Source organism: Anabrus simplex, chromosome 2 (assembly GCF_040414725.1).
Source record: "Anabrus simplex isolate iqAnaSimp1 chromosome 2, ASM4041472v1, whole genome shotgun sequence".
NCBI classification, from domain to species: Eukaryota; Metazoa; Arthropoda; class Insecta; order Orthoptera; family Tettigoniidae; genus Anabrus; species Anabrus simplex.
In genome coordinates, this window is record NC_090266.1 from 605,395,189 (window position 1) to 605,405,996 (window position 10,808).

Sequence of the window (10,808 nt, forward strand, 5' to 3'; positions counted from 1 at the left end):
CGTTGCTCACCACCCCTGCTGAAAGAATTGGAGCAAATTCGGGCATTTTAGATTACTCGTTCCACTCATGTGTAATAGGTGTTGCATATGTAGCAAAGCACATCTTCCTCGTCTCAAGTTCGAATAATACACGCCTCTAGTATCCAAGTAGGTGTACATCCTATCTACAGTTATTCACAAATTATGCAGTGTTATTCAGCTAAGATGTCCACCTCAAATGAGCCGTGAACAGTTCAAGATACTGGCATTCTGTTTTCACTTTCGTTAATGGTATCAATGGGTTCATAGCTGAACATGCAGTACTTTTCCAGGCTTTTGACAAAATGTACTGGCTCACACGTTTTCAAATGAGCGTTATTTCACGCAATAACTGCCAATGATATACTATCAATTTTACAGTCGTAGTTACTGGTACGTCACACAGCTTGCACTACAGGAGGATCGGTCTCGAGATTCTCGCGAGAGTCGTTAAGATCTGCGATGTCAGTATCGAGAGTCGCGAGCGAGAGCGTTGCCCATCACTAACTAATACCCTTCAGGGGACGTTCTATCTGTATAATGAAACAATATATACGGAATACGCCTCAAATGGGAGATAAAGGTCTTCGCATTAGCTTCTCGGTCAGGAATAGTTCATGAGATATATGAAGGAAAGGGAACAGTTTGTTCCGGGAGATCTAAACTTGGTCGCAGGGGAGAAAGTGTTGCGACTGTCATATCATTCCTAAACGTAAAAACTACAAAGTGTTCATGGACAACTGGTTCACTTCTCACAGCCTTTTGTGTCAAATGAAAGAACGTGGAATGCTAACCGTGAAAACTGTTCGTGTCAATCGTTTTGTTCATTACACTCTCGATGGCGACAAAGCACTAGACAGGAAAGGTCGTGGTAGCTTCGATGTCAAATTGGATACAGAAAATTGTATTGTGGCCTGTAAGTGGTTTGACAATACATGCGTTATCCCAGCTTCCAATTATATTGGTTCACACCCAGTCACCGAATTGCAGCGTTGATCATCTTCTGAAAAGAAGAAAGTCCCCGTGAAAGGACCTGAATACAATCCTTCTGTAGGTGGAGTTTATTTGCACGACATGCTTGTTGAGCTTTACTGAACTGACATAAGATATAAGCGATACTATGTAAGAATAATGTATCATTTGATAGACATGTGAAAACGGATGGCTGTCGCACAGTAGGCAATGCAGAGAGCTTGGTGAGAACAAAATACAGCCATTGATTGCCTTCAAAACTGCCACTGCACATGCTCGTCTATCAGCTGAGAACAAGAAAGCAAAGAAGAGAGGTCGACCTTCCAATGGTGAGTCTCCGCAAAAAATGAAGCCAAGGAAGAATTACTAGTACTGGCCAAGACCAATTGACGACGTTCGATTTAATGCCATTGATCACTGGCCGAATCCAACACAAGGAAAAAAGAGATAAAAACATTGTATCAAACAGTATTCCCAAATTAAGTGTTTTTAGTGTAGTATAGCATTGTTTTAATAAGAAGCGAAGCTGTCTTGTTGCCTTCCACTTGGCAGCCGTCTGTGTCTGGGCATTGAGATACACTTATGAATGTAAAGTGTATCATGCATTGAAACTCATGTCCTGAAAAGATCTTGCGCGTTTTGGTTTGCTGCTTACTTTTGTTTGTGCTTGTATGGTAATTTATGTTCATTTCATTGTCACTACAGTACCACAATCGAACTCTCCATATTTTGAGTTCCAAATGTGGAAATAGATTGTAGTGTTCCTTTATAATATTCTTTCTGTCTGTCTGTTAGGTCATCAGCCCAGAGGCTGGTTGGATCCTCAAATAGCACCACCAACGGTTATGCGGTTATAAGGAAACCCCAAAAACCAATGGCAGCACCAAAATGAGGCGTACTAGGCAAGATGAGGAGTGAGGTAGTTCGCCATTGCTTTCCTCACTGGGTCAGAAAGTACCATTGCAGCACGATTGACCCTAGGAGCAGCACCTTTCATAACACTCAGATGCACTATGTCATGAATGTCATTACTCAGCACTACCCATACCGCAGCAGCTTCCATATTGTCACAGCCATGGACGCTGACTGGGACTTGGGTGGAAGCGATAGATTACTCTGGCCTGTGCCAAGAGATGGATGCAAATGTACTGTATCCATCAACAAATGACAGCAGGCAGAATAATATTCTTATAGTATTGTAAATATCAGTAAAATTAGTGGATGTGTTGTAGATTTTTGGTTCTAGGCTATATGAGAACAAACAGGAACACAGATCTTTAAACGTATGGAGTTAATAAAAGTACTGTTGTTACACAATGATGCTTTTATTGATCATGATTTTGAACTTGTCTAAAGTCAAAAATATATTTTCCTTGCATTTTCTGTTAGGGAAACAGTAAACATACGCTATTAACATTAACTTTTTAAGTCTTCCCGGAGTACCGTGGACTGGAATGGGTCATGTAAATAACGAGTGTACTGACTAATTTTAGAGCAGCTGTTGTCGCTTTCCTAAACAAGGTGATTGATTCTGTGGCTGAATTATAGGCAGGTTGTAAATCTGGTTGAATGAATTCCGGGGTTCGAAACCCTGGCCTTGTAATTTTTTTCTGAGTCTAAGACCTTGAAGGACATTGGGTTCAAGACCCGTTTCCTAACTGCATAACAGTAGTGTAGTGTCGCAGGCGGAGGTAGACAGTCGTCCGTAGATTTCGTGCATCGTATCTCCGTTTGTGGAAGGGAACTAGACTTCATTTGTGGCTTCCTAGCAGTGTTAGTGACGATGTGGTATGTGTTGAGTGTATGTTGTTGATATCTGGTGGATCTGAGATCATTTAGTGTTGGTTTCTTGGTACAAATATTGTCTCTATTGTGCCCTGAGTGTCAGCCGTCTTGTTTTACCAACAGTCCATAGATAACACCAAGGTCTGTCTAGGGAGGTCAAGTCACGAATGCTTCTTATGGAGCCGCCATATTGGGTCTTTAAGCGAGCGTAACCAAAGGCAAGTGTATTTGAATTTAGAGGATTTCGGTGCCGTACATTGAAATAAAAACAGAGCATCAATTATTTTTCGTAAAGAATTTTAATTGGGCATGTACTGTTCTTGTATATATAACTGTATAACACCTAAATTATATTAATGCATTCACAGCTATTTGAGTAGGAAGATAATTAGCAGAGCCTGAATTTTTTTTTTTTATAAACAAGAATCAACAGGAAAGCTCATGTCCTACTCTTTTACTTCCTTACAACTTGGTCTTACTGTGTTTCTTATTAATATCATCTGTCAAATACGTAATCTTATTGACAGAAACATAGAAATCTGTACAGTACCTGTGTCATAATAACGGTACATGAAATACTGAACTTGTACTATACTTAAAGTAGGCCTACTAAGAGACAGTTGTAATAAATTACCTTCAGCGTTTTCTTTATTAAGAAAGTAATTACCGATACTGCGTTTGTAAGGGGTTACCCCAGTGTGTTGACAAACACTGAATGCCTCTTGAGTTGAGTGCATTAAATGATGTATAGTAACTGTTGTTGTCCATTCATGTGGTATTTCTTCGGGTTCTAAGGCAAAAATACTCTGTACATGTGCCACAAGAGTGATGTTCTTAGCTACTCTTAACTAGTTTATCGATAACCCATGCAGCTTATATAGTACCAAGTGGTGGTGGTGATTGTTGTTTTAAGAGGAAGTACAACTGGGCAACCATCATCTATAAACACTAATCAGAAGAAAACAAATGGAAGGGGTCCAACACTTCGAAAAATGAAGGTATCGGCAAAAGAAAGGTGAAGGCCACAAAGTGCGTGGAAATGAAAAACTTCCTAGGCCTCGAATGCGCTAATGCCGTCGCGGTCGGAAAAGAATAAGTGTTGACCAGGGGAAGTCGGATGGGATAGAATAAGTGAGAGCCTAACACAAGTGAAAGCAATGTCAAGACTCAGCTAAGGGCCTCGTAGTCACAACCCAAATTGATTTTCCCCTCTGGGCGGGGGCAATAGAATAACACCCACGGTATACCCTGCCCGTCATAAGAGGTGACTGAAAGGGGTGTCAGGAGCTCCTAATTAGGGAGCGTGGGTTGGCGACCACGGGGCTCTCAACTGAGTCCTAACGTTCATGCATATAATAATAATAATAATAATAATAATAATAATAATAATAATAATACTGGGGAAGAATTAAAGCTCAAGGATGCAAACGGTTGAAATAACGTGGTCCACAGCAGCCGAAACGAAGAAAGAAATAATAATAATAATAATAATAATAATAATAATAATAATAATAATAATAATAATACCGAGCTCGATAGCTGCAGTCGCTTAAGTGCGGCCAGTATCCAGCATTTGGGAGATAGTGGGTTCGAACCCCACTGTCGGCAGCCCTGAAGATGGTTTTCCGTGGTTTCCCATTTTCACACCAGGCAAATGCTGGGGCTGTGCCTTAATTAAGGCCACGGCTGCTTCCTTCCCATTCCTAGGCCTTTCCTATCCATTCGTCGCCATAAGACATATCTGTGTCGGTGCGACGTAAAGCAAATAGCAAAATAATAATAATAATAATAATAATAATAATAATAATAATAATAATAATAATAATAATAATAGTGGTTAAGAAAATTACAGCCATTCGTAGACACTATTACTTAAGAAATAGAAATTCAGTCACTATTAAGTTGAGTTAACTTAGGTTAGGCTATTTTAAGGATTACATTAGGATATTATGTTAGGCTATGGTACGTTAAATTACAGTAGTTGATCAGTGCAAGTGTTGTGATCTTTAAGTATTTGTCCAGCCAGATAATGTACTCCATAGAGCATTTAAGGTGAAATAAATATAGCTGTAAATAATAACTACAGTACCGTAAAAATTTATATTAACAATTATTGTTGTAATGATTACAAGCTGGACACAAATTGTTGGTTTGAAGAGATAGGCCAGCGAAATTAACCAATTACTGTTAAAATTCCTGACCTTGCCGGGAATCGAACCCGGGACCGCTATGACCAAAAGGCAAGCATGCTAATCATTTAGCCATGGAGCCGGACGCATGAAATGGAAATTTTCATAAACAACAATACTACTATTACACATTTCCTGTTACTTTCCTTGCTTGTTTTGAAAGACAGTTCCCTTTCTTTGGGAGAGGTTTCCTATCAAATGTCAAAGACTTGGGTGGATTAGGGACGTTGAAAATTGTTGGGATGGAAGAGTAGTTTCCGTCCATCTGCCCTCTTTAGTTCAAATAGCGATTCTTCAAAATTATGCTAGAAGAAAATACATAATAAGACCTATAAATATGAAACATCGTTCAGCCAAACATATTACTGTATTATTCAGGAATAATACGAGTGTATAAGTTCACAAAACCGCGCACAAGACGGAATTACCTGTAGATTACCATTTGTCATGCCTACAGTTTTGTACCCACTGAGCTCTCCTTTGCTTAACTTTCGAGAAGCGAAAAACTCTAATTCCGTCAGTTGTCATATTTTGACAATTTGGAGCGGCACAGTATCCCATTTTCTTTCAAAATACAAGTAATAACTCACATCATTACATCGTGCACGCCCACATAACAACGATATTTGAGACCCAATATGGCCGCCACCGCAAAGGATTGTGGTAGCGTGACCAGACCTCCCTAGACAGACCTTGGATAACACTACTGTACTTGTAGAGAGAAACTCGAGACACTCTGTTTATGTGTATACTGTCTTTGCACCTAAGTTTTAACCATCTTGTTTTGTTTGCCATCCCTGGCATGGAAACCATGAAGAAGACATGCACTCTATATGCACTCACCAGCGTTCCATAGGTCATGAAATTTATACTTCTCGGTGCCATTATAATGGACGTAATGATTTTATAATGCCTCCATCCGCATTCTGGTACGACGCGTAGACAACCTCCAAGATGGTGTACCCTGGGCAACGGACTGCAAGAGGACGGCAGAAAGTCTACACAAACGGTAGGTAACCGAACTAGACCTCGTATCTCTCCCGGTTTTTATGATCTACAAACTTATCCCAATGGCTCCTTTAAGAGTCAATGCACACAGAACGCAAAATGCATTGGACCTTGTGCCCGTGTCCTACAAATGAACACTGAATGCATATCCAAATATAAATGCGAATACCTGAGTAAATTATCTAAACATAATACTGATCTCATCGCCCTACAAGAAACCCATCTAAAAGACAATCAGGTAGACTCGAGAGCAAGAATACCTGGTTATAAAATTGTAGGCATGCTTGGTTCAGAGATTTATACATTCGCAAGGACATATCCGACTACAGTGTTACTTCTTGTTATCGACGAAGTAATACTGAAATCATTTCTGGTCAACGTAATGGGATCATCATCATCATCATCTGCAGTGTACAAACCACCACAGGAATGTTGGCCAGATCCCCCTCTTCCAGCCATAACTCTTCCAGGTGCACCTTGGTGATTTCAACAGTAATCACACTTCATGGGGGTATGACAAAAATGATGAAAATGGAGAAAAGCTATCAGATTGGATGGACCAGATCCAACTTCACCTGTCCGACGACGCAAGACAAAAAAAATCCTTCCATTCTGCTAGATGGCATAAAGACACCAATCCTGTACTCTGTCTAATAACAACGGATGCTAATCATATTCCTTTACCTAACATAAGATATTTACTATCGGGTTTTCCACACAGCCAACATCATCCAATTATTTCAACCATCAGTTTACAAGTCCCATTAATTAGAACAAAACAGAAACCCACATAGATGAATATGAAAACATTTATATTTATTTAGATCAGTACTTCAAAATGGAAAAAATCCTAAATGATGCAATTGAAATAAAAACCCCATTATTAATAGAACAATTACCAAAATTGCTACAAGCCTTCAAACAAGATAACAGTAAATTTTCAAAATTTTCAACCATAAACCTAATACATCAACAAATACAACTACCACCTTGAATATACATAGAGACCCCTTTCCACAAGTTACACCAGCATCCAATACCCAGCCCACACCCTCTTCCCCTACGGCCCCTACTTATCCTCCTCACGTTATGCCAGTACCAACACTCTGCACACAGTTCCTTCTACTTCCCCACCTACTCATGCTCCACCACACCCGCCCCCTACGTATAACACAAGAAGTAAGAACACGACGACAAATAGTCTCAGTACTGCAACAAGCACAGCTGGGCACTAAAGCGTGAAATAATGAGGGGGTAAGTGATGTTTCAACCTGAAGAATCTATAAAAACAATTACAAACAATCACATCCATAACATTCTTTTGTTACAGACATATTCATCCATAATGTTGCAGTAAACAGCACACCAACAACTAAATAACAAATATTCATGTTCCTTTTAACCACGCTTCAATAACAAACAGAGCAGTAAAAATTGGCCGACAAATGAATTGGGGATTGGTGAAAACTACAAGTATAATGCATACAACAGACTACAAACCTCCAATGTTTCATCTTTTAATAATGGTTTAATTCTCATCTAACGAGAATATATTGCAAGTTTAATCTTCTAATTCATTAATCTTCATATGAACATTTACACTTTTGGTAAATAACTTAACACTAGCAGTGTTAGAGAAGATGAGAATTTTTAGCCAAATTTTACAATTTAATTGACACATTACTATGACTTGGACATAACCTCTGGTGATTAATGTCTAGTCTATTACAGACCCATTTTAACTGTTACTTCTTCCTGCTTACGTTTTATATAGAAAGGATATTTTATTGTGTAATAACATTTTGATGAACAAATAATTGTAAAATAAGGTTTAATATAATGATTCAACCTTGAGATAATCATTTAAAATGGCTGAGGATGCTCGACACAATGAGTGAAACATGTCTCATTTAATGTTTGTATTGTAGTAAATGTCCTTTTAGAAACAATATTTTTATGTATTGAATAACGCGGATATAATAACAAGAATTTGTAACTATTAGTAGCAAGTTCAATATGGGCAAAACATGAAATCTGTCTTATGCAACTAACATCAAACCAAAAAAACTGTTTCATTTTGACCATTGACACATGTTTCTAAGTTTGACAGATTGAATATTTAGTGAATGGACGCAGTGTGCTACTGATAACCTGCTGTGCATATAAATTAGTCTGCTCACACACACATACGCAAAAAATGTCACTGATAAATGTATTTATAAAAGCCATTATGTCTTCACTGTTTGGTACCTCTACATTTCAGCCTACATTTCCTAAAAACTCGGGTAATGGGGGAGAATAGCTCAGATAAGTGTCAGAGGAACACTGTCTGGTATTTCAACATTATCCTGCACTGTTGTTTCGTCCTCATCACTTTCACTATCTAAATCTGGGATGAGTTCATCACCAGAATCATCATTAGAATTCATTTCAACAGCCTCTTCAATAGATATAAACTTACTGCTCGCCATACTGTCTTGCAGGTGGCACTAATGCAATAACACTGGAGGCAAGAGCACAGGCTTGGAATGTGCTGGGAAAACAATTTTTTGCTGGGTGATTCTAGGCGGAAATTACTGTTTTGACATATGTTAACGAAGGTCAGAACTTTCATCTAACTACCATCTATGAAAGAATGAAGGAACCACGATCCATAGCACAGTTTTCACCTTGAAATTTTGGTGCAAGTTCTTATCCGCCTTAAGGTGCATACAGGAGAATACATGGCGAAATGTTATCCGCCTTAAGGCACCGCCTATGGGAGTCAATTTGTTAAAGATTAAAACAATGAAGTTAAATATAAAATATATACTGTATCTAGGCAATAAAAGCATTTACACTCTCATACAGAGTATTTTTTCCAAGATTTTTGTTTATGGCTGCATTACTATGCCAGTGATTCCAATGATTTGTTGCAACAACCAATCTTCACCATTGCTGCTGCTGCTGAAGTACTTCTCTGAACAAAAAGTGCATTCCATGTCTGTTCTTCACTATCAATTTTTTAATTCCGGCAGTTGAACAGTCACAGCCTCTCATGCTCTTGCAGCAGCATATGATTATTTTTTTAACTTGTTTTGTATTCTTAGTACTGAAGCATGATTCTGCAGGGAGAGTTTTTATCAACCGAATGTCACCATTGTTTCATTATCGTGAGGTGAACAAAACGTTCAGGGCTTAAATGAAATATTATTGCCAAAATATGTATTTTATATTTAATGCCAAAGGTTTAAACTTTGGCAGGATTTTTTGTTAAAAGCTTCAAACATTTAAAAAAATGTTTTGTGAAAATTCTGTTTACCACCAAGACTGGAAGAAAACATTTTTAACATATCTGTTAATGTTTATAGGAAAATAATTTCTTTCAGTAATAGTGTGCAAGTCGTTGGGGGTTTGGAAGCTTTTTTTTCCATGGATTTCTAGATCGACATGTCTGCAGGAGAGTAAAATAATAATAATAATAGGGTATTTATGGTATGAGTCTTCGGCCACCAGCAACCCAAACTGCATGTACCGGTACTTGATTGTAAGAATATTATTATAACAATTTCACGAAACTAATTTAGAAATTTGCAACCATAGTTAATTTACATACATCAAAATTACAAACCTTCAAATATTCTTATGTAGGGGATGGAACATGTGAATAATTTCATAGTGCACAATGCAGAAACATACACATGTGTCTTGTGGACTTTCAATCTTCACCTAGAATTATCTCCTAATATTAAAAGGACTTAGCCAGAAATTGCTGAAGATAAAAATACTGATTACTGAGCTAGTTGCTTTACGTTACACCGACGCAGATAGGTCTTATGGCGATGATGGGACAGGGAAGGGCTAGGAGTGGGAAGGAAGGGGCCGTGGCCTTAAGGTACAGCCCCAGCAGTTGCCTGCACTGTGAAAATGGGAAACCACGGAAAACGACCTTCAGGCCTGCCGACAGTGGGATTCGAACCTGCTATCTCCCGAATACTGTATACCGGCCGCACTTAAGCAACTGCAGCTATCGAGCTCGGTGAAGACAAAAATACAAGGATTTCACTAGTCTGACTGGGCAGGGATGATATCCATAATTACACTTTGCTGCAAGGTGCAGTTCACCATCCAACTGGAGAACACAGCAAACTTCCAATTCATGGAGGCAGGGGAGGTGCACCAAAGACAAAATACTTAAGGTTTGACGTCCACTATAGGTATCTCTGGAATAACATCAACATCCAGAAACCTGTAACTCTGAAGTCCAGATCCCAATTCATACTTGCAATTAACAGCCTAGAACAAACTATAAGAAGTTTGACATTACATGCAAAAGAATATTTGAAATTAAAGGCAATCGAATAAAATAATGTTAAACAGTGGGAATCAATACATTCTGGGAATATGAAATTAAATTTAATTATTAGTTCAAAAAAATTAGGGAAATATGTTTTTTAACATATGCCATGCTCCACAAAACAATACCTCACAGCCAGGTATATTACCAACTAAACCTTTGTTCTTTACCCTTTAAGTATACAAAAGAACATCAATGGATTTGCATTCATTTTCAGAACACAAATGGAAATGTCCAAATAGGGACGAAAACAAAGTGATAAGAGTCCTCCAGGGTGGATTTTTTATCACAGTTGGAGAGCTTCAGTATGGTGTATGTCCTCCACGAGCATTTATCACAGCTTGGCACCTACGTGGCATACTCCGTATAAGTTGATGGAGCTCACGTTCGGTATCAGGTCCCATTCTTAAATGAGAACCTGTTCGAGGTCTTGGAGTCTTTGGTGGAACAGGACGCGCACAAACACTTCTGGCAAGCCTATCCCACACATGCTCGATGGG